The sequence below is a fragment of the Mastomys coucha genome, unplaced genomic scaffold, assembly GCF_008632895.1.
Source record: "Mastomys coucha isolate ucsf_1 unplaced genomic scaffold, UCSF_Mcou_1 pScaffold16, whole genome shotgun sequence".
NCBI lineage: Eukaryota > Metazoa > Chordata > Mammalia > Rodentia > Muridae > Mastomys > Mastomys coucha.
The window spans coordinates 88,403,710-88,428,566 of NW_022196898.1; the positions used below are offsets into that span (position 1 = coordinate 88,403,710).

Here is a 24,857-nt window from a genome sequence, read left to right on the forward strand (position 1 = left end):
CTTCTGAGTTGGTGGGAGCCTCCCTGGGTATTCCCCCAACCCTGTCACTTCAACTCTGTGAGGCTAAGCACATCCTCTCCCACTGATGGGCATGAGAATGAATGGAAATCTTCAACGGACAGGTAATGTGAGGTGGATGGCATCTTCAGGAGAGACAGAACTGTGAAGGTGCCCAAGAATCATTGGGGGTGACCTTAGCTGTGACTCACAGCATTGGGGATATGCTACCTGAAAGGGCCACCTCCTGTAGTGAGGCAGAAATCAGAGTGGAGCAGTAGAGTTACTCTGTAATGAGACACTATTACCCCCCAGAATCCTTTTCCCCAGTGTAATAGCTTTAGGGCCACAGATATAATTCATAGGTCTGCTTAATTCAATTTATTAAAAAAAATCATTACATTTCTTTTCTTCTTTCTAGTTCTTTTCTAGCTTCAGTTTTCTTAAATTGTTGGGCTTTTGTCCCAACATTTTGGGCTTCCTTACTCTTCATCTAAAGCCACATGTCTGCCCTCCATGCCGATTTAAATGGCATGCCCTTTTCTCTCCTACATTCTCTTCTTGACAACATTTAAATTTACAGCTTTTCTGCTCTAGGATTTTCCTTTTAAATTCTACTATAACTATTCTTATATTTCCATTTGAGTCCATGCTAAAATTATTGTATTAATGAAACAAAGACCTCAATTTCTCCTGTATCATCAGTCCAAAGCACTAATATCCTTGACCTTATTCAACTACATTCATAATGGCATCCAGATAAAGAAGATTGATTGATTTATCTTTTACCTATTAAACATAATAAATTAAATAAATTTGCTCATCAATAAAGATGAAATATTTTTTATATCGACAGACAAACACACATACATATACACAGTGATACAACTATAAAATTCTGTCAACTCCAAATTATTGACTTAAAAGAACTTTACTCATTACTCTCCAAAATCCTTAGACATAACATTACAATTTATAGTCCTGTATTATATAAATGTATATGTATCTAAAAATGAAAAAAGTCGATTGCATAATGCAGCTTCATTTAACTTCTCTGGTGACTGCTTTATGACAGTGACCTACATGGTCTGAAAATGTAATGTGACAAAGAATATATCTGCTTTCCATCCCAAGGACAGTCTTGAAAATGAGCTGTAATATTTCAAGAGTTTTATCCTTGTGAGTAAAATGTTAATAAATAGATAAATCTTTAACACTTGCCAAGTCATGAGATTGTGTTCAGTAGAACTAAGGAATGAGAAGCTGAAGGGAGGAATAGAAGAGAAATTTTTAACGTTGTCACCATTATAAAAGTTAGTGTGATCCAATGAGATTTCCTTGGACAAGGTTGACAGATACTCCAATTGGAAAACATTGTTGCTATATATATTCATCTACAAAGAGTCAAAACAAATAAGCCACCAATACCAATAAGACAGGGTGAAATCCATAATGGCATCAATTCTAGAGTGACCTCGACATCTAAGATGACTCGTTCAGAGATGTTCGTCTGCTCACACATTTCCTCAAGTGAAAGAAACAGAATGAAAATTAGACTGAAAGCAAACTTATCAGAGAAAAGAAAAGAGAACTCCAGGGGGGCATTGCTCATGGATAATTAGAGGGGAATCATTCAATAAATTTAAATTATTGTTTTTGATAACTTATTTTAAATATTGTGTTAGAATTTATATTTTTCTTAATATATCATTTCAATTTTCCTATTGTATTTGAAATTGTATTTAGTGATAAGAAAAATAATATGTAACAGTTATATATTCCCCATCTTTAATCTTCTCAATAAATTTAGATTATCAAATTTGGATTATGAAAATATGGTGACACAATACTGGTTTTATAGTATAATTTTCAAAAATGAGCTAACTAGGTTCTGAATAAGCAAATGATAGGGAGAGTCACAGTAAATTGTAAGGCATAAGTCCAACCCAGAATCCTCAAAGCCAGAAGTCCTCCTGCTTTGAAAAATAACATATTCTATAACTTATCTGTAGTATTATATAAATAGTAACCCTCCCCAGGCAAAATGTGATCACCATAGGAACTGTGGGTTCTCCAATTGCTTTAGTCAGTCAACAACAACATACTCTTTTTCTGAAGTATGCTAATATATGCTTTAAGTATTTCTTTAATATTACTCAGGTATAAGGTAAGAAATTTACATATAATCCTCATTCCCATAGTTACTATATTATTATTATTATTATTATTATTATTATTATTATTATGCATACTTGAAAGACAGTTGAAACACAAAATATATTTATACTGCCTCTCAAAATAAGTGACGCAAATAGCACTTACATGCCTCCTTTTAAAAATATGTTGGACAAATAATTATGATTTGTATAAACCAGATTACTTTATAACATTTACATTAGAAGATCAATTAGATCCTTTTATTATGACATAATTTCTATTTGATAGATACCACAGCAACTGTGCAAATACCTTTTCATGTTAGTCTTTCACTCAGTGGGTTCTCTGACAGTATTTAAATGATCCATGATATTTCTAGCTTATAGAAGCATCTCACTTTTACCAAACATTTACTAATTCCAGTCTCTATTTGGTCATTAGGAAGACTTTTTGTGGTGGTTACTGATTTTATATTTTGCAGAAAATGTTTAGGGGTACAAACATCTGTACCGATTTATTGTTGTTGTTGTTGTTGTTGTTGTTATTATTTTATTATTATTTTACAGTCCAGTCATTATCACCCATCTAGGTCCACACACAGACAGTTCCTCATCCCATTTCTCCTCCCCCATCTCCAAGAGGATGTCTCCATGCCCCACCACAACAGACATCTCCCCTCCCTGGGGCCTCAAGTCACTCAAAGGTTGGGTCCTTCTTCTCTCACTGAGCCCAAAACAGGCAGTCCTCTGCTGTATATGTATCAGGGTCCTCATATCAGCTAGTGTATGTTGCCTGGTTGGTGGCTCAGTGTCTGAGAGATCTCAGGCATCCAGGTTAGTTAAGACTGCTGGGGTTGCCCTCCTCCTCAGCTTCTTTCAGCCTTTCCCTAATTCAACCACAGAAGTCCTTGATTTTAGTTAAAGGGTGGGTGTAAGTATTTGCATTTGTTTTGGTCACCTGCTTGTCAGATGTCTCACAGGACAGCCATGATAGGTTCCTGTCTGTAAGCACACCATAGCATCAGTAATAGTGTCAGGTGTTGGAGCCTCCCATTGAGATGGATACCAAGTTCAGCCAGTTATTGAGTCACCTTTCCCTCAGTCTCATCTTCATTTTTGTCCCTGCAGTTCTCTTAGACAGAAACAATACTGGGTCAGAATTTTTGACTGTGGGATGGCAACTACATCCTTTCATCCAGGACGCCCTGTCTTTCTATTGGAGATGGGCTTTCCAAATTCCCTTTCCCCACCATTGGGCACTTCATCTAAGGTCCCTCCCTTTGAGTCCTGAGAGTCTCTCACTGCCCAGGTCTCTGTTACTTTCTAGAAGGGCCTCCATCTCCCACCCCCAGAGGTAGCATATTGTTATTCATTCTGCTGGCCCTTAGGGCTTATCTCATGTCTCCCCCAGTACCTGCTCATGTTGCCCTTCTTCTTAACTCCCACCCATGTCCCTCTCTCCCTCTGCCTTCTGTGATTATCTTTTCTCCCTCCCAAGTGTGATTGAAACATCCTCATTTGGGCCCTTCTGGTTGCTAAACTTCTTGAGTTCTGTGGATTATATCCTAGGTCTTCTGTACTTTTTTTGCTAATATCCACTTTTAGTGATTGCATACATCTATTTTTGGTCTGAGTCACCTCACTCAGAATAATATTTTCTAGTTCTATCCATTGGCCTGAAAAATCTCAATATGTCCTTGTTCTTAGTGGCTAAGTATTCCATTCAGTAAATTAAGCACATTTTCTGTATCCATTCTTCATTTGTGGGACATCTGAGTTGTTTCCAGCTTCTGGCTATCACAGATAAGAACACTATGAACATAGTGGAACAGATGTCTCTGTGGTATGGTGAGGCATCTTTTGGGTATATGCCCAAGAGTAGTGTACCTGGTACTTCACATAGATATCTTTCCAATTTTCTGAGAAACCTCCAGATTGATTTCCAGAGTGGTTGTACCAGTTTGTAATCCTACCAGCAATGGAGGAGTGCTCCTCTTTCTCCATATCCTCGCCAACATGTGCCGTCACCTGAGGTTTTGGTCTTACACATTCTGATAGTTCTAAGGTGGAATTTCAGTGTGGTTTTGATTTACATTTCCCTGATGACTAAGATTTTTGAACATTTCAGTGTCTCTCGGCCATTCAAGATTCCTTTGTTGTGAATTCTCTGTTTAACTCTATACCCCATTTTTTATTTTATTTTATTTTATTTTTTGTTTTGAAATTGGCTTCTTAGTATGTTTTGGATATTACCCCTCTATCAGCTGTAGGGTTACTGAGGATATTTAGTTTTGTTATTGTTAAGAATAGTTTTCTATATCCTGGGTTGTTTTTTCATATGAAATTGAGAATTGCTCTTTCCATGTCTGTGAAGAATTGTGTTGGAATTTTGATGGGTATTACATTGAATCTGTAGATTGCTTTTGGTAGGATGGCCATTTTCACTATGTTAATTCTACAAATCTACAAACACTGAAGATCTCATTTTCTGAGGTCTTCGATTTCTTTCTTGAAAGACTTGAAGTTCTTTTCATACAGATCTTTCACTTGTTTGGTTAGAGTTACACCAAGATATTTTATATTATTTGTGAATGTTGTAAGGGTGTTGTTCCTCTATTTTCTTTCCAATTTATCATTTGTATAAAAGAAGGCTCTTGATTTGTTTGAGTTAATTTTATATCCAGCCATTTTCCTGAAGTTGTTTTTCCATTGTAGAAGTTCTCTGGAAGAATTTTTGGGGCTGCTATGTATACTACCATGTTATCTGCAAATAGTGATATCTTGACTTCTTCTTTGCCAATTTGTAACCCCTTGATCTCCTTTTGTTGCCTTATTGCCCTAGCTAGATCTTTGAGTACTATATTGAATAGATACTGGGAGAGTGGGCAGCCCTGTCCTGTCTGTGATTTTTTACCCACCAAGTAATTTTTAAGAGTCATCATTTCATAACTTTTTTTTCATTTTACTCAATTATAATATTATATTTACCTCTAAAAGCATGCTTCTTAAATAACTTCACAGTGATAAATAATGAATAAAAAAATAATATCAGGGCAAAGTACAGAACAACCTTACCATCTCTAAATAGCATTATATCAAATACACTTTTGCCATTCCAATAACTTAATGAAAATTTGTCTGTGCTCAGGAACACCTTTACCATATGAAATTATCTAGCTCTGTTTTAGGCTATGTGTAGTTTAGTAATTTCATACATCACCGTCCTGCAATAGAAAAGGTAATGGGGGCAAAACATGTATATTCATCAGCAATAATTATTTGAGCAAAGATTAATTGCCACCAATAATGATTAGCCAAGTTGATAATTAATGACCACAGCATACCTACCACAGCATTAAAAAGGCAATTATGTTCCTCTTTGTGACATCTCATCTGTATCATGTAGCAAATTACAATTGTAAATGATAATGCATATTGAGGACTTTATTGCTGCATAATTAATAGAAGATGTGTTCTCAAGCTATGATTCACTGACTGATTTTATGCAAATGGCATAATGTAAATAAAACATATAATGTAAATTTATTGCTCTAAATTTAATTCAATAAAATTGAATCATCACATCATATGTAAAAGTACTTAAATAAATGTATTTGTTAAAATTTAATAGATGTAGTTCTTACTCCATCTGGGATTCAAAGTTGCAAAGACAAGCAAGAGAGTATTTCCATAAAATTTCTTTTCAGAAAACTAATTATTAAAGTAGGTAGCAAGAAAATGGCACAAATATAGAGAAAAGCAATGCAACTACACACATAAACTCTTATAAGCACATAAACACATATAAATAAAAAAAGCTTAAAGAAGCAATCATCCTAATCAAGTAGAAGCCAGTGAAACAAGAACTACATTAGTAATAATGAAAATCTAAGCACAAAATATTTAAGAGTAATGAGGTTGGACACTAGAGTAGATATATTTTATATAAATTATACAATTTGTAAATAAAAATTATGAAACATACAAAAAAACTGAAAAGTGATTTTCCTCTATGAGTGAAGGCAGAAAATGTCCCTCAAGAGATTCTAGATTGGAGACATACCCAGACTCTGAATAAATATATCATTTACTATAAATGTTTAGAGAATTAGCATTGTGTGGAATGTAAAGACAGTAATGCTCACACACTTTTAAAAATGCCAGTCTATATAAAAAATGTTCTTTTGAATAAATTAATATGGAAGAAATGATTATCTGCTCTGTGAACTAATAAGCTTGGCTCATATCACATACCATACAGAAGTAAATAAAATAAAGGCTCTTCATAAATGTTAATATAAAGGCTAAATTTATAGAATTCCTCAGGAAATAAACAGGGAAATCCAGTAAAGTAAACAATTATTGGATATGATATCAAGAGCAAACTAAAAGGGGAGGAAAGGGAAAATAAATTGAACATTGAAATAAAAAATGAGATGAGCACATATTTTCAGTTGTTAAAATTTTTGCTGTGTAATGTAAGACCCTGAGTTCAATCACAAGGAGACAACAAGCCTAGCCTACTTAGCATAGTCCAGGTCAATGAGAGACCATGTTTCCATAATAGGGGTGGATAATTCCTAAGAAATGACACTGAACGTTGAACTCTGGTTTCCACACAAGTGCAAAAACATGCATGCAGACCCATGAACATATGCACAACGGAATACACATGAACGGATAGATTATCAAATCTTGAAATACCCAGTGCTTTAAAGCACACTGCTAATAAAATGAGTAAGAAACTTACAGAATGGGTGAGAGTATTTGTAAATAATGGCTGAGGAGAAATATAAATCCAGAATATTTAAGGAATTATTGCAACTCATCAGGGAGACAGAGATAATTCAACTGAAATGTAAAAAAGTGAAACAAAAACAAAAATATTTAATATTTTTTTCAGAAACACAATGTCTATATGATCATGAAAAAACTCCCAATTATTAGTTGCTTGAATCCACATAAAGTAGGATGGATATAGGCACAGGAACAGAAAATAGAAAGCATTATAGAGAAATGGAAATCGAATAGGCTGTTGCTGGGACTAAAAAAAAAAATGATCTTATTTTGAGGTATAGATGGGTGGTTCCTCAAAAGCATCACTGAGAAGGTACCTGGGATATAGAAATTCATAATGTTAAAACATAGGCTTGCACTAAAGCATCACTGAGAAGGAACCTGGGATATAGAAATCCCTAATGTTAAAACATAGGCTTGCACTAAAATTAGTGCATGAATGCGCACGTTAAGAGTGTTAATGGACAAACTTGGAAATGGCAATAGATATTGAGGGTTGACTAAAAAAAATATTACAGTATATTATATAGTAAAATGCTAATAATCAGAGATATGGGATTAAATGGAAAACTAGAGGAAAAATATTCAGTGTCAAAAACTGGAGTACCAATGCAGGCTACAAAAGAAGTAAACCTTGACGTAGCCTAGCTGAAGTAATCAAGTTGTGAAAAGTCACTTTTTCTGTGACACTATCAGGACAAGCAAAGTCATGGGAACAGAGAGTAAATTCATTATTACAGGAATGGAGTTTGAATGAAATGTGGGAATGCAAGTGGAAACTAGTAATTTGAGGGTTTACATTCTGTATTAAGTTTAATTGATAGCATTGCACAATGCAATATGGACTTTAAGCTGTACTACAGAGCAATTGTGATTAAAAACTGCATGGTATTGGTACAGTGACAGGCAGGTAGATCAATGGAATAGAATTGAAGACACAGAAAAAAGCCCATACACCTATGGTCACTTGATCTTTGACAAAGGAGCTAAAACAATCCAGTGAATAAAAGATAGCATTTTCAACAAATGGTACTGGCTCAACTGGAGGTTAGCGTGTAGAAGAATGCAAATCAATCCATTCCTATCTCCTTGTACACAGCTCAAGTCCAAGTGGATCAAGGACCGCCACATCAAATCAGATACATTGAAACTAACAGAAAAAAAAGTGGGGAAGATCCTCAAGCACATAGGCAAAGGGGAAAATTTCCTGAATAGAACACCAATAGCTTATGCTCTAAGATCAAGAACTGGCAAATGGGACTTCATAAAGTTGAAGAGCTTCTGTAAGGCAAAGGACACTGTCAATAGGATAAAACAGCAACCAACAAATTGGGAAAAGATCTTTACCAACCCTATATCTGATAGAGGGCTAATATCCAATATATATAACTCAAGAAGTTAGACTCCAGAGAACCAAATAACCCTATTAAAAAATGGGGTACAGAGCTAAACAAAAAATTCTCAACTGATAAATACAGAACGACTGAGAAGCACCTAAAGAAATGTTCAACATCCATAGTCATCAGGGAAATGCAAATCAAAACAACCCTGAGATTCCACCTCACACCAATCAGAATGGCTAGGATAAAATACTCAGGTGACAGCAGATGCTGAAGAGGTTGTGGAGAAAGAGGAACACTCCATCATTGCTGGTAGGATTGCAAGCTGATTCAACCACTCTGGAAATCAGTTTGAAGGTTCCTCTGGAAATTGGACATAGTACTACCAGAGGACCCAGCTATACCACTCCTGGGCATATAACTCCTGGGCATATACCCAGAAGATGTTCCAACATGTAACAAAGACACATGCTCCATCATGTTCATAGCAGCCTTATTTATAATAGACAGAAACTGGAAATAACCCAGATGTCCCTCAACAGAGGAATGGATACAGAAATTGTAGTACATCTACACAATGGAGTACTATTCACCTATTAAAAACAATGAATTTATGAAATTCTTAGGGAAATGGATGGATCTGGAGAATATCATCCTGAGTGAAGTAACCCAATCACAAAAGAACACACATGGTGTACACCCTCTGATAAGTGGATATTAGCCCAGAAGATCGGAATACACAAAGTACAATCCACAAACCACAAGAAACTCAAGAAGAGGTAAGACCAAATGTGGATACATCTTTCCTTCTTAAAAGCGGGGACAAGATACCCATGAAAGGAGTTGCAGAGACTAACTATGGAGCACAGACTGAAGGAAGGACAATCCAGCCTGATATAGCTATCTCCTGAGAGGCTCTAACAATACCCGACCAATACAGAAGTAGAGGCTCACAGGGTACAGGGACCCCAATGAAGGAGCTAGAGAAAGGACCCAAAGAGCTGAAGGGTTTGCAGCCCCTTAGGACGAACAACAATATGAACTAACTAGTACCCCCAGAGCCCAGAGCTCCCAGGGACTAAAACTCCTACCAAAGAGTACATATGGTGGGACTCATAGCTCAAGCAGCATGAGTATAGCAGAGGATAGCCAAGCCGGTCATCAATAGGAGGAGAGGCCTTTGGCCCTGTAAGGTTCTATACCCCAGTGTAGGGGAATGCCAGGGCCAGTAAGCAGGAGAGGGTGGGGTGGTGAGCAGGGGGAGGATGGAGGGAAAGAGGGTTTGTTCTTGTGATTGTTTTTTGGTTTTTGGTTTTTTTGAGGTGAAAGGAGATATTGTATGACATGTAAATAAACCAAGTATCTAATACAAAATATGTATCCAATGTTAAATTTCATAGCTTAACATCCATTGAATGTTGTTTTCATAAACAAGTAGCATTTTATAAAACATAATAAATCAAAAATTACCATTTAGTAGACTAGAAAAATGCTGAAGTTTATAAAACAACCTTTTAAGATATTTAACAAGGCCTTTAAAACAGCTCAAATTGCATGTGCACACAGACACACACAGACACACAGACACACACACACACATACACACACGCACACACACATTTTTAAAATAGATATGCCAAAATATCTTTAAGTCTAAAATAAATACTAATTTTTAAAAATGAAAAAAATCAGTGAAACATACATATATTATATACTTACATGATATGAACTGTATCTCAATAATTGGTTTTTTGTTTGTTTGTTTGTTTTTGTTCTTTTTTGTTTTTTGTTTTTTGGTTTTTGGTTTTTTTGTTTTTTTGTTTTTCAAGACAGGGTTTCTCTGTGTAGCCCTGGCTGTCCTGGAACTCACTCTGTAGACCAGGCTGGCCTCGAACTCAGAAATCCGCCTGCCTCTGCCCCCCAAGTGCTGGGATTAAAAGCGTGCGCCACCACCGCTCGGCTCAATAATTGATTTTAAAAACGACATATCAGCCCTCTTTTAAAAGAAAAATGTTATTTATTAACTCAGATATAAAATAAAAATAATCTATGTATGCTTGAAAAATGGAATAACTCAGTAAAGAATTTCTTCATGTATGCTTCAGCATAAAATATTATTCGCTTACTCATTAGTTTACTGTATCAAATGATGTCATCCAATGGTTAATTAAATAGACCTTAGAAATGTTGACACTGGACCCAATGATAGCAATGTTGACTGAAGGAGAAAGACGACTTGGGGCTCAACATTTCCAGAGAAGAATTTCATTCAAGAAATTCTGACTGCTTTTCTGTATCATAAGATGAAACACTGCTGCATAATAAAATCTTCACTCCCATAGACCTTTGCTTTCAGAAGTAAATCAGCCCAAATTCCTACCTCCATTATCCTTGTGATGGAATATGGATCTTTGACAATTTGATTGAGTTCAAGACCATAAAGGACAAACAGAAGGAACACTGAACAATGAAAGGTTTTTTGTTTGTTTGTTTGTTTGTTTGTTTTCTTTTTTTTTAGCTCAGAGTCATTTTCTGTCTGAGCTCAGTCCTGAGTCTCTAAGCCATTGTGATGAGCTACCAGTGATCCGTTTAGAATAGACAGGCCTCATCTTAGTATGCATGGATGATTCATGAAAATACTGCATAAATTTCTTCTGGGTTTGGGTTTCAACAGCTTTTGAAGAGCAGAAATAGGTTGAAAATAGATATATAATGGTCAAAGAAAACAGTAGAAAGGACAGGTTTCATAGAGGTCTTGAAACCAGCCAGTGTCTTCATAGAGCCTGTGCCACACTGTTCACCTCTTTAGAGCTCTCCCTCCACCAATAATTATGGTCCATTTCTACCTTCTTAGTTTCTGTTGTTAGCCTTGCTTGCATATTTAAATATAAATATTCAGACAAAGGATTTACAAATAAATGTTTATGTTTCTGTGTCTGAGTTACTTTACTCAGTATAATAATGTCCAGTTCCATTCATTCCCCTATAATTTTTGTGGTTTCGTTTTTCTTTGCAGTTGAATAGAATCCCATTATACCTACTGCTACCTTCTCATTATTCATTCACCAGCTGAAGAACAATTAGGTTGTTTTCATGTCTCAGTTATTATGGCTAGAGTGGCAATAAACTAAGACTTATTAAGATCTTTAGAGTAGGGTTGCTTGGTCATAGAGATCTTTTACACATTTTTGAGAATTCTCCATAAATATTTTCATCATCGATGTACCTGTTTGCAATCACAACAAATGCTATTGTCAGTTGCTTCCTTGATCTTAGGAACTAAGATGGGGTAAGCTAAAAATATGAAGTCATTTTAATTTCCTTTTCCCAAGTTCCTAAAGATGCTGAACATCGTAATGGTACTTCTTGGTCATTTGTTTTTTACTTCTTTTGAGATTTGCCCAAATCATTATTGTCATCAGACAAAATAAATTAAAAGCAAACAAACAAAAAATTTAACAACAACAACAACAACAACAACCAGGATTGTATTCTCAGGGCTGGAGCGTAGGATGTGGGCAGATTCCTGGACATTCTGACCAGTCATTCCATCAGAACCTGTGAGCCACAGATACAATAAGTGTCTACAGAAAAATGAAGAAAATGGTTACGGAAGACACAGAGTTGACTTCTCGCCATCATCCATCGGCACACAAACATACATGGGCACTTATATACACACATGGACGCAGGCAAGCATGTACTCACACGACTGTGCACATAAAGCAAAATTAAATGTAGCATACTCTAATTGAGCAACTGTCTGTGAATAATCTGTGAACCAAGCAGCCCTCTGAAGAAGAAAAGCGTCCCATCTCTTTGTGCTTCCGTATGAGGTAGCATTTATAGACAGTAAAGGGAAGTGAAATACACAGGGGCTGATAGGTTAACACAACTTGCTACTTGCCCCATTTTAGCATTGGCCTGTCAGTGTGATTCAGGAAGGGTAAACTGCTGCCATTGGCCAATATTCAGCTACTCAAATAGAGTCCTGTTTTATGCATTTCAAATGAAGGGGCTTACTAGAATAAATTTAGCACTCTGTCAATACTGTGGTCAAAGTGAAACAAATTTCTCTTGAGTAACCTACTGTAACTTTGAGTTTTGTGTTACAGTTGATTGATCATAATTTTAATTAAGAAGTAATTTGTCAGAACAAGTGAATTGAGACTATTTTATTTACACATTTATTCTTAATTGTTTTAATTATTTTACTTACTGTTTCTTTTCAGTGTTCTTTAGGGGTGCCTATTATCATGGCCAATAGAATTTTTCAGGTTTTTTTTTAAAGTTTAAGTATAACTCCAAGTTTTGAGTATTGTGGGGGTAATTCTATAAAGTAGATGTTCATGCAAATAAATTGATCTCTTTTATGTAGTAGGATGATTTCAAAACTAATTTAAAATGTAAATCGCACACATGCATGCTTACATACATACACAAAATAAGCATTATTTTACATAAGTTCATGAAGAAATATAATTTTTCTTTATAATTTAATGATTACTTATTTCTTCAATGTAAACCTGAGCTAAGAATTATTTCTCTACCATAGAATTACAAAAAGCGTGGTTGGAAGATATCTTAGTAAGACATAATTACCATGATTCTTTACAGATGAAGATGCTTGGAGCCATAAGGAGAAAACCACAGCATTACAAATTTATTTAGAGAGCAATGACACAGATCTGAAAGTTCAATGACTAAATCTCCAGTGCATTCAATGCAGCCATTAAGATCCAGGTCATCAGCATAGGCTACTGAAGGAAAGGCATTCCCTGCCCTTTATCAAACTGCTTGAGCCCAGGCTGCCTTTATAAGGAGAGAGCCCTGCAGTGTAGCTTTGGAATTGCTGGGGTCCTCCAGGACCACACCGTTTCAAAGTTGTAGAGACAGATAAGGGAACCTACGACTTCCCTCCTCACAGCAGCTCCTCTCCTCGGCACACTTTCTTTGATAGCTTCTCTGTTAAGAGGATTTCAGAGGCATCTATTTGTTAGTGGATCAAAAGCTAATAGTAAAACATCTGAAACTGCACAACTCAAAATGGCACTTAATGAAACAGATGGACAAGTTGTATTTATTTCACTTAATCAGGTACTGTTCTTTTATTCCCCAGCAACATGAAAACAATCATTTTTGTTTGCTTTAGTGATTACCTTAGGCATCTTTGTACATGACTACAATCTCCCCCACTTAACCTCCACGAATGATGTCCAAAACACAAGCTTTGCATTTAAAGAGGAAAAGAGAAGAAAAACCACATTATGCACACAATCTTTCCAAGGGATGGCAGCTCTTCTTTAATTCATTTTGTCTCTGCCTAGTGCATTGATCTTTTGTCTATTTCTGTGCAAGTTAACTTATTCTGATATTTTGTCATGAATCACTATAGGAATTTAATTAAATTGATATATTAGCTGTACTGTAATTGTCATTGAAGGACTGTAAATGTCAGGCCACTCTGGTCCTCTCCCAGGCCATGACTGGAAAGAAGATGGTCTAACTTACATAATTTTCATTATCAAAATATGTATTCAGAACAAATGACCCAGAAATATTTTGACCTGAGTCTGCAGTGAGAATTTTACATTTTTAGTAAGACAAAAATGATAAATCCTTTTGCAAACTATTTGATTAATAACCTATAGTTATTCCTTTTGAATTTTTCTAATGCTCCCATGTCAAGCCTCTAATGCTGTTCTGTGCTCTCTGCCTAATTACTAATAAGTTGCTTGTCAATATCAATTCTACTCATTTTTGACTCTAATTTATTCAGGTTTTACATGTTAATTTCACATCACTTTTTTTCCTGAGAATATTTTCAAAATATCATAATAACTTTGAGAGTTACTATGTGAAAATAATCAATGTAAAAATCTTATACAAATAAAGTACTCTATTCAACAAAGTCATCATCTGAATGTACATTAGCTATGATTAGGTGCCTGGAGGTATTTATCAATGTAGTAGTAGTATGGATGCTCTATGCTGGAGCTGCAACTGGGCCAGAGTAATTAAGATAATTAAACGTGTATTTAATAAGAAAAATCAAGCTCACACATTCTTGATGCTATGGTCAAAACAGTAACATTTTATTTTTCTTAGCTTATATATCTGAACTTAAATATTTTGATTGTTGATTAATATTTGGTTTATTCAAATGCATACTTGAATAAATGTATGTCTGAACAATTGGTAACAAAAATTAATTTAGGTAATGAGTCATGGTAGTCTAAATCAACTACTTATATCTAAGGATATTTGGACATACACTATGACAATATTAGCTTAATTTTTTCATCTACAGATAACTACAGGAAATACTTGGGATATTGATATATGGTAAAACATCCCATTTTAATTAATCGTATAGTAATAAACAATCATTTAACATCTTAAAATTAGTAGATACTTGATTTCAAACACTTCCTTCACTCTACACTTTTAATGACATTTTCCATATATGAACACACTATTTTTTATAAAGTGAATAAATATTTGGTTTAATTGATTATGAGATCTATGATTAATACTAAAAATATTTTTTATATTTAAAGTTCTATGAGTAAGCCCATTTCTTTTTTTTTTCCTTTGATTTTTCTAGACAGGGTTTCTCTGTGTATCCCTGGATGTCCTGAAACTCACTCTGTAGACCAGGCTGGCCTCAAACTCAGAAATCTGCCTGCCTCTGCCTCCAAAATGCTAGGATTAAAGGTGTGCATCACCACTGCCTGGCTAAAAGCCCATTTCATGAAGAAATCTGTTTGTGCTTTTTTGTTTGTTTGTTTGTTTCTTCTAAACTGGAATCATGATGCCGACTTTTAAAAAATCACTCTACACTAGAGTTTTACAGAGAAATAGCAAAGATAATAGAGTTTCTGTCTCCACTCATTTTCTTCTCTGTTGGTGTCTATTATGTACATGCTTACAACTACTAAGTGGATGCTTAAATGTTACCATTAACTCATGTCCACACTTTTCTCATATCCCCTTAATTTCTACCTAATTAGATTCTAACAGGATCTCATCCTGTTAGAGTTCATCTTAATAAACTCCAGTTAGCAAATTTTAAGACATTAGTTTTGAATGACCTTTATAGTATGAGGAATGTTGGTCAGAAAATAAGGTATATTGTCCCTCCCAGACGAATTAGTAGGATGTTTTCCTCAGTTAGACTGCAAGTAAACGCTTTGCAATGAAGAACAGAGAGTGCTATTTTAACACCTCAAAGACAGATGTTATCGACATGACTTCTCATTGCTCCTCATTTCTCATTGTCATACTGGCTTGGATGGCGTTTACCAATTTCTGTTCTATAAAAGGCATTGATTGCAAACTGCATGCAACAGTCCTTGAAATTATGTTATAGTGCATATCATCCAGAATTGCAAAGCTACACCCTGAACAAAGAGTCCTAGAGAGTTCTCATAGAAATTTTCTCCAGGAAATACTTATCTATTTCTCCAACCTGTTTATTTGTTAATTGTTCATATATAGCACTTCAAGGATATATCTACTCCAACTCAATATCATCCAGTTCCAGGCACAATTACAGAAAATGGAAGAATCATTCAAAACACTTGCTTCTAAAAAGGCAATTTGAGGTTCCAATTCTAGCCTATGACTTGCCAGGCTGTCTCTGGCACTAGTACATAGTAATGATGGTTCTATAGAAAACAAAAATCTATGTACTTCTTTCTTTGATTCTCTCTTGTGTTTTTGAATAATATGCATCTTCACAAGTAAAGAGAAAAATCTGTCCTTAGTTGCTCTTTAGATTTTTCAGGAAAACCCAGATTGGAAAAAAATAAATTTTACCTATTGCAATTTTTCAGGCTCTGATTGTGACCTACATATTCACTTTCTCCCTATTCAGTAAAATTGTATTTTTTTTTAATTTACTCTTTATTTATGAAGTACTTGCCATGTGTTCATTTCTGAGGGTAATGAGCAAGTGTGCTACATATAGTTCTCACATCATGGTTACTATATTTAACTTTGGTCCATTTGCAGTTAAATTGAGGAAATACGAGATTAGATATAGTCATTGCAAATTTTAAATTATGTGGTCACTAAAAATACATCTCCTGCTCAATTCGTTTTACAATTATGTCAGATATTCTTGGTCTAATACTATACATTTTCAAGGAGACTGCCAAACATTTAGTTCTCAACTTTTAATATCAATAAAATCATAACTGGCAAGTAACTGGGTAGAAATCAAGAAATTTTTGCTATCTTGCAGGCTCTCTAGTATGCTTCAGTCACAGTAGAATGACATTGTATAAACATAGAAGTCAACAGGACTTGTCCCCATTAAGTTAGCATAGAAGCAGACAGTGGAAAACCATGTGGCTCTGCTTGCATCTTACGAATATTTCCACCATTATAACAGCCATGACTATGGTAACGATTGCATACGATTATAAAGCATTGATAGAGACTGTTATAGGTAGCAATTCAGTTCTTTCTTTCTGTATACAAATAAGTTCACAAAGAATTGTTTTAAGCAATAAATTGAGATTCACGTGCTACTCAAGCCAATAAAATTGATCCTGTCTGAAAAGACTATGTTCACTGTTTTTAAGTAAGTTTATGATAAATAATGCTATGACAAAAAAGATAATATAGAATCACACTCCCAAGAATATTCATGCGCAGTTTTTATAAAGATGATAAAACGCAGTGCAGTTTACCTGCATACAATGTAATTCAAAGACTAGTTATCACCCACTGAGGGAACGAATCTACAACAAACTTACTTCCAATTGAAAAAGCAGAGAAAATTCCAAATGTAATAATTCTGTAGAAGGATCATATTGAACAAAATATTTCCAAATCAAATCTCTACACGTTACTGATCTTCAAATATTTTGTTTCCTAAAATGTGAATATAGTTTCCTAAAATAGAGTACAGTATGAGTGAATATCAGAAATGGTTTTTGTGCTAGTCTGCTAGATCTATACCACACAGTTAAATTTGAATGTTTTTTAAACCCTATGTGTTGCAAGTGTGCATCATGTAGTATGATGGTCCAGAATATCACTTTCTTAAAAAACAAAACAAAACAAAACAAAAACAAAACAAAACAAAAAAAAAACTTTTGGAGTGTCTGCCTAAGAAAATGAAAAAATGAGTAGTGATATGAAAAACATTTAATATTTGAAAGTTATATAGAATTACATATAATTCTATACATAAAGACTAGCAAATGAACAATTACCCAAAGAGCCATGAAATCACTAAGACATCATGGATGAATAACAAAGCAATTTAAAATTTTATTGCCAAACTGGTAACTCAATAATGATGTTCTTCCTGTTTATAGTGGCATGATTTTAGAGACTGTATATAATGAGCCAAGTGACAATAACAGCTGTTCATTTATCCTCAATATTGTTGATATTTCAGTGAAGACTTCCTGAGAAGAGACACCGATTTGAAGCCACACATATAGGTTAATTTACGAAAGAAGGAGAGGCAACTTTGAATCGTGGATCTGATTATACCCTCTCAAAATATAAAGCCTACCTATCTAAATGCTGGGAGTTGTTTCGTTTTACAATTTTGTATAGTGTATCCTTAATTACAGTTGTAAAAGCAGAATGATTTACTCAACAAAGACTATTATTCTATGAGAGAGAAGAAAGCCACCAAGTTGACATCTGCAAATTATGCAAATAGGGTAGTGGAAAATAACAAGGCCCTAATAAGCCCTATTCAGATGGCAAAGGGGAGTGGGAGAAAGGCTCTTCTGAGATAATTACTAAAGTTGGGAGGGCACTTATTCCCAGGGTGCTTCTCTGGGAGGACCAGTTTGTTTTCGCTTGCCTCCTCAAGTGGAAATTTAAGTGTGAATTAAAAAATGGCATGCTGTGTTTGAGGAGTGGGATCCCTCTTCTCTTGCCAAAGAGCAGCAATGGATAGAGGGCAACATGTCATTGATTTTGAGGCTCCAATACACTTTTCATACCCGTGCGGCGAATAGCAAGTCATTTGTTGCTGTTTACAAGAGACTATGAATAATGTTAGTACATCAAGTATCTGCATGGCTGCTCCTCTAACTTGATAAAATGTTGGCAACTGCCCCCAAATATTTTTAAGATTGAGATAAAATCCATTTAAGTGAATAAAACCAGGAAATTTATTCTCAAAGGAATGTCTTACGTACATGTAAATCCTCTTGTGCTTATTCCAAGTAAATTAGCTACCATAGCTTAGGCTCATAGCATGATGGGCACTTGGAAGATTTCACACTAGTCAGATTCTTATCATAACTATGATGTTACATACTACATTTGTGACAAAATGAAACACAGTAGAGTTATTAGGAAATGGTCCTATGCAAAGTAGATAATAAGTGTGTATGATAATAAGGAAACACACTGTTAACATATTACCTATATTCCATGTATGGTAAACTCATTAGATCAGGTGTCATTAAAAATTCTCCACTGCTGATCTGTAGATCAAAATAACTGCAGTGAGTAGAAGTTTTATGGAATCAATTTAATTGAAAATCATGAAATATCTATAACACCTGATTTCACAATCTAAATGAGATTGGTGAGAGCTGAGGCCCAAATAGAAGGCTCTTTGGGAAAGATCCCTGAGACAAAGAAAGTCTTCATGGCATTTTAGATGGTGGCAGAAGAGAGCAAATGGAAAGCTCCCGCTAGCATTGGAGGTCTTTCCTGTACATTCAGTGAAAGTGTTTTCAGTTGTGTTACTTCCAAGAAAAACATGCTATTCTACACAGTGCTTCAGCGCAATCACCACACAAGAACAGACAATGCAGCCTCAGTTGGATCGGAACTCAGGTCTAATTGAGTTTAATTCTTGATGTTCTTTCTGGTCAGAGTTCTTTTTTTTCCCCTTTGTGCTCATAAGTGAAATAAATAGAAAATGTTCAATATTAAAACAGTGAAGTGTCTATGGTTTTAGCTCTCAGAATTTGATTCTGCTTAGAATTCTGCTCTCGAGGCAGAAAGATATAAGAAAATGCATAAAGCATTAACAAGAATATAGAAGAAATGGGGAGAAATGGCAAGTGACTAAAGGAAAACTTAAAACACAGAAAATAACCTCAGCAAACTGACTTCAAAGTGTGCTCTCATACTAATGGTAAAACTCAATGCATGATTTCCATAGACATTTTTTTCAAGGAAGATCTAAAAGTTTATATGTCTGAATGTGTTGAAGATCTGATTCTTGTCATATTGCAGTCATATTGTTTTGTTTGGGAGGAGGCAGAACATTTAGGAGAAAGAAGGGAGTTAGGTTACTGAATACATGCTTTTGTAGGGTAACTGAGAATTTATCCTCCTACTTTATCTTTAGTGATAGACTATTACAAAGTGATCAACTTCACCATTAAGGTGGAGTATGCCTGCAGAGATTCAAAACAGAAGAACTGTGTGACCAGTAACTCAAACACCCCAGAACACCATAAACTTGGCCATCTTCTAAATCTCAGGTATTGTCACAGTGTAGAAAAACTGATTGATGAGTGACTTGGGGTCTCTATTTCTGCAGTGAAAAAACATGACCAAAAAGAAAGTTGGGGAGGAGCTTCTCTGGCTTATGCTCCCATGTGGCTATCATCTAAGGAAGTCAGCACAGGAACTCAAACAGGGAAGGGACCTGGAGGCAGGAGCTGATGGATATAGAGGCCATGAAGGGATGCTGCACACTGGCTTACTAGTCCTGCTTGCTCAACCTGCTTGCTTGCTTGCTTGCTTTCTCTTTCTTCTTTCTTTCTTTCTTTCTTCCTTTCCTTTGTTTCTTTTTTACTGGATTTTTAAATTTATATTTCAAATGTTATACTTTCTCCAATCCCCCCCAGAAACTCTGAACTCCATCTGTTCTCCCTCTGCTTCTATGAGGGTACTCTCCAACCCACTCACTCCCTTCTCCGTGCCTTGGCATTCCTCTACACTGGGGCATCAAGCCGTCACGGGACCTCTCTTCCCACAAGGCAATCCTCTGTTACATATCAACCAGTTTTCCTAAAGAACCCAGGACAATATCACCAGAGATAACACTGCCCACAATGGGCTGGGTCCTTCCCCATCAATTAGTAATTATGAAAATAATTTACAGGTGGATCTTATGGAGGGTTTTCACAATATAGGTTCCCTCCTCTCAGATAACCCTGTTTATGTGTCAAGTTGATGTAAGACTTGCTAGCCAACTGACTCACTGTCAACTTGGCATACAAACAAATCAATATTAAGCCACACCCTTCCTTTAGTATTCAGCCCCAAGAATTCACATTTAAAACTAAATAACTATAAAAGTCCCACAGTCTTTACAAATTCAGAGAAACTAAAATTTCGGTCTCTTTAAAATATCCAATCTCTCTAAAAATCCAAAATCTTTAAAAAAAAATCTTTCAGTGGTAGCGTCCTTTAAAAGTTAATACTTTCTTCAAGACGGAAGAACCAGGGCACAGTCACATTGAGAACTAAGCAAAGGCCAACTCCAGCAGTATAAATAACTCAATGTCCAATTATCTGGAATCTACTTATGAGCTTCTAGGCTTCTCTAAGGCACCTGAGTCACTTCTCCAACTCTGCCCTCTGCAATACACACAGCTTTTCTTCTAGGTTCCTGCTAGCTCAGCTCCAAGGTTGTTGCTGTTCTTGGTGGTCAGTCCCTTGATACTGGTATCTTCAAAGTACTGAGGTGTTCTGCTGCAACTGGATTTTCACCAATAACCTCTCATAAGCTTTCTTCATGTTGGCAAGCTTCGACTTCTTTGCATCACCCCCTCAGCCCTGGGCCTCTCACAGTGCCAAACCTCAGCTGTTCTTCATGACTCCTTCATACATTCAAAACCATACTTTGGTGACTCATACTACAACCAAGTTTGGGTGCCAGGACAAGGTGCAACCTCAGCTGCTTCTGAAACACAGTTTGTGTGCTGACCATGAAGAAACACAAGATAAATTTACCTCAAGATTGTTGGCCTCTTATAATCACTGCTAATTCCTGAGCTTTAAGTAACCAGCATCAATTGTCCCAGTAATGTAAAGGTGTTACCTTATTGCTCCCAGTCTCTTCAGTCCTAGTGGACCAGAATGCAATCACAATTCAAAATAGAAAACAGATTTTATTTCAAATAAGACTTTACACGCCAGGCCTTCATTTTCTGCCCTGCTCTAAACATTATCTTTTTAGCTCCCACAGAGCATTTACAGTAAGCTCTCTATACTCAATGGCTTTTCTAGACCAAAGTTTCAAAATCATTCCACAATCTTCTCAAAAACACAGTCAAGGCTCTCACAGAAATACCTGACTCCTGGTACCAACTTGTCTTAGGTAGGGTTTCTATTGCTGGGATGAAACAGCCATGATCAAACTGCAAGTTGGGGCTGGGGGACTTGGCTAGCAATTCCACATTGCTGTTCATAATTGAAGTAAGTCAGGACACAAACTCAAACTGGCTCGGAATCTGGAGGCAGAAGCTGATACAGAGGCCACGGAGGAGTGCTGTTTACTGTCTACTCCTGGCTAGATCGGCTTGCTTCCTTACAGAACCCAGGACTTACAGAATGTTACTTTGTGTGTTGAGTTGATATAAGACTAGTCAGCACAGCCAGCACCAGCAAAGAATACAGACATGAGGAAATGATAAGCTACTCCTTCAGCAACACTGCAGATTTTGTAGATTACACAGGGAGGAATTTTTCTGTGCCTATTTTGCATGTTTTTTTTAGCCTTCAAAAGACGCAAATTACATTCTTTCTGAAGTTATAGCATGGCTATAGTCACATTCAGATAGAGTGTGTCAATAAAATAGCTCTTATCCTCCAGAAAGGATGTGCAAATAACTGGTTCCTCCTCCATTTTTTCTTTCTTTTTGTGACAGAGTGATACTTCATGTAACCCTGAGTTCTTAAAATGAAGTTACTGAGTACAGCCCAGCCCAGCAACTACACAGGCACAGTTCTTTCCTAGTTTAATAATTCTAAACTAGGAGTGCTGAAATAACACTTCTGCCCAGAAAGCTGACTTTTAATAGAACATTGGTGGATAATTGAACTTATGCTCATTGTTCAAAAGGTCATGCAGCTTGACTGTGTCCTTTTCCTTTGGGTAAATTATTCAGCTTAAGTATTTATTGGCCTTCCAAACTGAAAGTATTGTATGAACTCTCTGTTACTCTTCAGCATTTCCTAATTTGATTGTATGTTTTTCTTTATGTAACTCTACCAGAAAATCTCCATCTCCTGTCTTCTAATTCCAGTACAGGGACCTCTTATATTTGCTCTGTGCTCAGCATACTCTGTGTCTCAGCTTCATGAATCACATAGACATGAATTTATTCAATGGGAAAATTATAATACTGATTGAATGGAGACTTTGATTTTCCTTTCAAGCTTGATTCAATTTTTTAAAGTATTTGAGAGCATTGCATAAAAGGAATCTTCAGTAGGAGGAGTAAAGCAAATTTTGAAGACATTACTAGTATTAGATTACCAATGGTCACCTTTATTAGAATAAAAGGGCAAAATGCGTAGTCTCTACCCCTATCAAATTAGTGTGTATATAGTATCTAAATGATATATGATAGCTAACAGATTGAGGAATCACAGTTCTAAATAAAATCTGGGTGCAACTTAGAGCATCTAATTTGCTACTCAGATATCTTCCATATAAATGCTTCTATGCCAACTTTAATATCCAGGAAAGGCTAAGTTTAAAAGGTTGTTGAATTGGGGAAAATAAATTTTATAAGCTGCCCTTATCTTTGACGAATTAGAAGGATTGTACTGATCTACCTACTGCAAGCTAAGAACTTTATTTTACTGCTTGAGAATTAAGACAATTTTCTTTCAAATTTTTTTTCTTAGTAACAAGCTCTGTAAAAATAAACCAGAAATTGATATTAGTTCATTACACTATACTACAAGTTACACTTAATTTCTTCACTTAAGATTTACAATACCCAATTGTGTTAACTTTTTTACAGAGGAAAAAATGGAAATAGGCAAGGTGAAGTCAACTCCCATGATGCCATGTTTCTTCAATGCAAAGGTCATGATAAAACTTGATATTAAAGTACAATCAGTCCACACTCTCCTTCCATAGGTGTGACCAAACAGAACTAGAGAAGACTCACTAAGTTCAAAGAGCAGACGTGTGTGATGCTACCAATCCATGCCATGCAGTAGACCCCATTCTCTGTGATTACACAAAGACTGCAATGTCACCTTCATCTTTGGGTCCTTGTTCTTTTTTTTTAAACCACTTGTTCACCAAATACTCTGATACTCTGATTTAGAATTTGTTTGGCTTCACTCGTTGTCTTATTCATTTATTTTTTTAATTTTCCTAAAGGAAATTGATCTGTCTTATTTCTAATGCCATTCTAACTTCGTTTCTCATATTCTTTATTCATGACTACTTGGCTACTGTGTTCCTGTTCTACTTGGATAGAATGATCATAAAGACTGAACTTTCAATCTGAGCACACTTCCTTGCAATTCCAAATGCTAGCTTTAATTCAAGATGTAATATTTATATACAAAAAGGAATGTGATTTAGGATGTATGATAAGCCTCAGTGTCTGAAATTGAAAATATTTTCTATAGCACACATCTTAATCTATACTTTCCCCTATTTTACTATAAGTACATGAGCCTCAACACTGTATTCTTGACAATGTAAAAAACAGTCTAAAGTGGTGGAAAAACATACTGAGTGATTGTCCTTTCTCCCTCTTCCTTTTTTTATTGCTCATTTTTCTTTCATGTTTTATAGATGTTTATAGTTTTATAATGAAAATATTTTTCTTAATATATTAAATTATGATCACAATTTCCCCTCTCCCAAATTCTTCCAGATTCACCCGATCCTCACCTGTCCAACTTGATTCTCTTTCTTTCTTTCTTTCTTTCTTCCTTTCTCTCATCTTTTCTCTTTATTGCATTCTTTCTGCTTTATAAACAAATACACAATAACAAACAAACTAGAATTTAAAAACAAAGCACAAGGAACACACATACTCCAAAATAAAAAATCCAAAAACAAACAAAAAATTCACTAAAACTCATAAAACCACAAAGCTGGGAACCATAATATAGAATTTAAAAAGCCAAGTAAGAGATATAAAGTGTGAGTCTGTGTGTCTGTGTGTGTTTGTGTAGTATGTATGCATGTATCCAAACAATTAATTAAAAGGCAAATAGTCTACAAGAGTGCTATTGAATTCATGTTTTGTTGGCCATGCCCTGCTGTTCACGGGACCTACCCTTAAGTGTGGTTAATACACCCAGTGAGAGCCCATTGGGGAAAAAATAATTTTCTTTCAAAAGTAAATGTTGAGTGGAGATAGCTTATTGTTTAGAGATGGGAATTCATGTCTACTTCCTTTTTGGTAGCACTGGGATCTTATCTGATTGGACCTGTTGAAATCATGTGTATGCTGCCACAATCTCTGTGACTTTGTGAATTCATATATGTGTGGATCCTGTTAGATCTAGAAGGCATTGTTTCCTTCATCTTATTCATTCCCTGTAGCTCTTACAATCTTTCTGCTTTATCCTCTGCTTAGCT

The 24,857-nt window shown here is 35.6% G+C and overlaps 1 long non-coding RNA gene across 1 annotated transcript in view; it reads left to right on the forward strand.

Annotated features, from left to right (window-relative positions):
- The window catches only part of LOC116093862, a 55,020-nt gene extending 37,184 nt beyond the window's left edge, over positions 1 to 17,836 (forward strand). The window contains exon 3 of the long non-coding RNA XR_004119863.1: positions 17,706 to 17,836. This is a non-coding gene — a long non-coding RNA (uncharacterized LOC116093862). The remainder of the gene's footprint in view (positions 1 to 17,705) is intronic.
- The last annotated feature ends 7,021 nt before the right edge of the window (positions 17,837 to 24,857 follow it).